A 6000-nucleotide genomic window follows, 5' to 3' on the forward strand; every position below is an offset into this window, starting at 1 on the left:
ATCACTGCAGCGAGAGCTTCGTTCTATCGTAATTTTTTCTTCGATCATCTAGACTTATTTTTTCGGATGTCGTTAGAATCGATTGAGTTTTGGTTATGTTGTTCTTGACAGAGTTCTGGTCGTTTATTCTCTGTCGGTTTTGAAATAGAGCATCGTTCGGATTTGTTATGATTTTTGGAAGCCTATTTTGAAATTTGAGTTTTTGAGATTTGTAGGGTTTGAGCCTTTATTGTTGTATTAGCATTGATATGAGTTGATATCGATATTATACTGTTGTCTGCATTTCCGGTTTGATCAGTTTATAGTCGGTTTGAGTTTTGAGATTTCGAACCGTTTGAATCGTAGAATTTTGGCTTTGAGTTTGATCGTCGTTGTTGATAATCTATTGTCTCTAAACATATTTGTTTGAAGTTGTCGAGCCCAGAGTTAGCAGCTGTCGATCGTCAAAGAGTTGGACGAAGAACGGTAAAGAGATTACCTTGAGCCGTTGTTGATGTTAGGTTGTATAGATTCTGATATAACCTTTTATTGTAGCTTATCCAGAGTCGGAGCTAATCATGTCGAAAGGTACAAGTAGTCATTGTTTAGCGGGATAGCATACTCGAGACAGTTGTTTCTTGAGTTTTCCCTTAAAATCACATACTTTCATCAATGCTTGTTCTAGCATGTGGAACTTGTATTTTGTTATTGATTGAGTTTTTGTTATATGGCTTAATGTTTTATGTTTCTCTTATGCATTCATCTTGAACCAAACCTTTGATTTCAGCATGCAAAACGACCCTTTTTATTTAGACTTTTTGGGGGCTATGTTGCGAGTGGCCTGGGTTGTAGAAGTTCACCTAGTGTAAGCATACTCCTCATAGTCACACCAAAGTCTAGGGGATTGGGATACGTAGAACCACCTCGATTGGGAGAGTCGGTGAGTCGTTACGTGATCTCATCATCGGGATCCCAAAAGCATAGCAGCAATCCCTTGTTTATCAAAGTTGATATCCCGATTTTAAAGACATGCATTTCTTTCGTCTTAACATTGAATATGTTGACTTGATATCATGTTGTTGATATATTACTTGTATTTCATGTTATATTTTTTTTACTGGGAATATCATTCTCACCGGAGATATTTGGCTGTTGCTTTGTTTTGTATATGTATTGGCGACAGCTGGGGCAGGATCAAGTCAGAGGCAGCATGCTAGGGGTTGAGTTGAGTAGAATTGAGGACTCGGTGTTTTTAGAAGTCGAATTGTAATTCTAACTTGTTTTGTATTCGGATTGTAATCTAGAACCAATGCATGTTCTAATGGTTGAATATTGAACAACTCTAGACCTAACTTGTACTCTTTATGCATGTTGTATTGAGTTTGTAGCATTGTGGAATTGAAGAATTTGATTGTGTTAGCATGATCTTTGTTTCTGTCATGCCCTTTTTATTTTTTGGTGCAGCAGGGCAAAGAACCCATGCCATGTCCGTGCAAGGGTCCATGTCCCCTCGCAAGTTTGAAGTTTGCCTTTGTTCAAGTGCACGGACCCCGTGCCACCTCCAGGTGAGGGTCTGCGTGGTTGGACAGAAACTCAGGTTTTTAGTGCAATGTTTAAGAACAGACCCGGACACGGAGATGATGCGGGGTCTGAGTGTGCTTTGGTTAAATGCACGGACCCGTGCACGGATGTGTGCACGGGGTCCGGGCAAGCTCTTAAAATTTTTTTTTATTCTTCTTCTATTACTTTTAATCTTGGATCTTTTATGCTTAATTATTGTTTAATCCAAGATTAGATGTTTAGAATTGAGGTCTCATACTGTTGCCGTTGATTGCCTCAAAACTGAAAGAGTGGGTGCCCGATGAGCCAACTTGTGGCTAAGGGCTTTGATGACTCTTTGTATAAACAATCTTTTGTTTAAATATAATTTACACTTTTATTAATGGCAATGACTTTATCTTTCTTCATATTGTTATATTGTGATATACTATTGTTGTTTTGATAAAGACCTTGAATATACTATAGTGTATGTAAGATGTGGTAGCACATGGGGATGGCTATCATGAAACACATCTTATAGTCACTGTATATTCTAAACTGTTCCTAGTCGATTGAGCCGTCCGATAATAAGGATAAGGATCGCTCGAGTTTGAGACTAGCATTTGCGATGTAGAGTACCACGTTTCATTGGTAAGGAACATAGAGATGTTCGAAGCATGCAAATGGATATTCATACGATTAATGATCGAACTACCCTATCCGGACTTTCCAAGTGGTTATCACTTATCGAGTGGATAAAGTCCGCGGTTTTGGTTGTACACTATTAGTCCTTACTACTTGAAACATCATTGAGACTCTATATGCTAGTACTGTGCTTTGACTCGTTTACTGACTCTATTGGGGTCATCAGGTGTCGGGATTGCGTACAGTTACAACACATATAGGAGTCGATGCTTTGTTGTCAAGGATTCACCACATACTTGCGAGTGTGGATATCCTATGCGATCTGAGGAGATATTAGTGTGACGAATCTCTGGCCAGAGTACATGATGTGTTTTAAGAAATGGTTTCTTAGTAGCACATGCGATGTCACTATTTGATCTTCAAGATGTATTGCATAGTTATCGAATCTCGAACGACTCTCGATTTACCAATGGTTGTTGATTCGATTGGGATATATGGATGAAGGGACCGTACTGTACGCTAACCAAAATCTATTGGTTCTTGCAGGCACTATCAGTGATACCTAGGGAATCATGGCGCGATGTTGCTAGGCGCTCTTACCAGGATTCGATGGGAAAGTCGGAAATTGTTGTTCCGAGTCACAAGGAGTTGTGAGCCCACGGCTAGCTGTATCCCTGAACCATTGAGGGTCACACAGAGTAATGGATTTTTAATCCCCGTTGAGATAGTTAAATTTAAAGAGTTAAATTTAATGAACAAAGAAGTTGGTCTTCTTATTTAAGAGTAGAGGAGTAAGATTTCCTAAAATGACATAGGGATGGGCATTTTTGGAAATCACTGAATTCGGATTCAAAAAAATTTATCTTGACTTTAAAAGGTGCAGAAATGGTTTCTGTGCACATTGGTGAAATCGGTTTATCAATCGGAGTCATGATGAATTTTATATTAATTTATGAACATGCGGGCTTTGCTTGTCGGGCTTGAACTTATGACTAATGGGCCCTAAGCTGTTAGCGGCCTACATTATAAATAAGTTATTGCAGTACAGAAATTACACACAACAGGTCACAATTTTCGAAAAAACCCTAGTTTTCTCTCTAACAGTGGCCGCCCCCCTCCCCTCTGCTCGAGTAAAATCCAGTCTGTGAATTTTGAATTACAGTCTGGTTTAACGGATCAAATTCGTTAATTCTCTTCGTAGAAACTTCTGATAGATTTTCTAGTGCAATCTATCAGAGGGATTAAATATCCGTTCATGGACCTGATTGAAGAACAGTTCGTCCATCAGTTCCAGGGATATACAACAGGAGCAGAGCAATCTTTTGGTGTCCATAATCTCGATTCGAGATTGGAGGTAAAAATTTATAATTGTTATTTAATTTTTACACACACAATTTAATCGTAAAGTTTTGATACCCATTATGGAATCGTTCCATATAAAATATTTTAAACTTCCGCTGCACCGGGTATCAATTCTTATTGATCTGATCGCCGTTCTCCAATAGTGGTATCAGAGCCAGGTTGCTCAGATCAAGAGATTAAATTAATCGATTGTACGAAAATTTTTAAGCCTCGGTTTTTGAAACAAAATAAATATTTTAAAATAAAAAATTTTTCCCGGGGGGGGGAGGGAGGCAGCGATCGTCGCTGCCCTAGGGGCAGCCGGGCTGCCCGGCCCGAGCCCTTTGGGGCGCGGGCAGCCCGGGAGTGTCCCGGGCGGCCCGCGAAAAATTAATTTTTTAATTTTAAAATTAAATTTTAATATGTTAAAATTCTATTTTTGGTCCGATCGAAAATTGTTTTTGATTAGTCCACGAGGCGTCGGATCGAATTGTTCGAGTCCAAAAATTTTAAAATTGATTTTTGGATAAATTTGAATTTTTGGAAAATTTATATATTTTATCCGTTAAATCAGATTTTATGAAATTAATTATTTTTGGTACAATTGATGATAAGATATGATCTTATGGATATATTGAGTAAAATATGATTTTATGTATAAAATTGGATTTTATAGATAAAATATGATTTTATTTGATAAAAGATAAAATATGATTTTGTATGTAAAATAAGATTTTATATATGGAATATGATTTTATCCTTTTAAATTTAAATTGCCATTGCATGTTATCCAATAAATTAATTTTGAATTAAATGTTATTGGATAAGGATGATCGATTGCCATGACCAATTTTGTAGGTGTATGTTAGGAATTTACATTTGTTTTTATTGTTGTTGGATTTATTAATGGGCCTGGTTTATGGCCCAATATGAATTGTCATATGTAATAAAAGTGGGCCTGGTTTATGGCCCGTTCCCACCCCTTAAAAATGTATCCCTTACTTGTCATTGTTATTTATTGTAAATACATTAGATTTAGTGGGAGATGAAGATTTGAAGACGGAGGTGGGCCCAGCAGACAATAAAGACAGAAGAAATGTAAATTGGAAGCTCAATGTAATAGGATTGCATTGCATACTGCATATTACCTAGGATTGGACTAAGACTCGTGATTGGCAACCACAGGTCGATTAGAAATGGAATCGATCATCCTATATAATATATGATATTATTGTTGTATGCATGTTTTAGACAAAATTGTGTGAATCCGGCAAGCATACAAAAGTTTAAAATGATTAGACAAATTTTCAAAAATTAAAATCCCTCATTTTAAATATGATTTAAAATTGATATCAAGATAAATAAAGGAAATTTAAAATTGTTTAAATGTTCCTACCTTCCATCAACGATCAATGTATGAGATGCTACCCGCGGATACGGTCCGGCTCATATTATTGGGGGGGCCCGTTCGTTGGAAAGCTGTACATTGGATCGACACATGTTGTAAGTTGGGTGGAACTCCCATGGGATCGGCTCATATTATTGGGGGATCCACATGGCGACCGTCCATCACAACTTAATATTGATGGGTCATCTTGACATGTCACAATAAACAACGTCATATTATTGGGCCCTTATTGGACATGAGGTAAAAACGTGGAGGTTGCTTTGGAAGCAATTGGGTTCTACCTTTTGAAAATTATGGTTGGCTGATATTATTCGGGACCATAGTTTGTCAATTGGACTCCATGTTCTCACTAAGGAAAACAGTTTCCCGTTTTCACTAGAGGGTAGTGAAATCGTTAAAATAGTGGGAGTGAGATTCATAAAATAAATTTCGCCTATTTTATGTCTTAGTAAATTAATTAAACAATCACTGATATTTGTCTGTTTCTTTTCAGTATTTCATAAAAATGAATTCGCGTAATCCACTTTTCTCGATCCTCGAACAAAATAAATTGACTGGCGCAAACTATACGGAATGGTTCCGTAAGTTGAAGATTGTCTTGACTTCGGAGAAGATGCTCTACGTGTTAGAAAAATCTCCTTCGAAGGAAGCACCAGCTGACATAAGTCCAGAAGAGTTAGCCAAACTTGATACATGGTGGGACCATGATATCAAGGCCAAATGCTATATGCAAGCCTCGATGTCTGATGAACTCCAGAGGCGATTTGAGGACACCGTGAATGCTGCTGACATTCACGTACAACTCAAGGAACTTTTTGGGGCTCAATCGAGAGCTGAAAGGTTCGCTACTGTAAAAGAGCTAATGACGTGTCGCATGCGTGAAGGGACTTCGGTCCGTGATCATGGGGTACGAGTGATTTGGCTCATACAGAAGTTGGTAACGCTTGATTTGGTGTTGGAGCATGAACTCACGTGGACTTACTACTTCTATCTCTTCCTTCTTCGTTTGACGGGTTTGTGGTGAATTTCAATATGAACAAGATAGAGGCCTCCCTTGAAGAGATGGTCAATATGCTTGTGACATATGA

This window comes from Henckelia pumila, unplaced genomic scaffold (assembly GCF_033568475.1).
Source record: "Henckelia pumila isolate YLH828 unplaced genomic scaffold, ASM3356847v2 CTG_270:::fragment_1, whole genome shotgun sequence".
In the NCBI taxonomy this organism is placed as follows: domain Eukaryota; kingdom Viridiplantae; phylum Streptophyta; class Magnoliopsida; order Lamiales; family Gesneriaceae; genus Henckelia; species Henckelia pumila.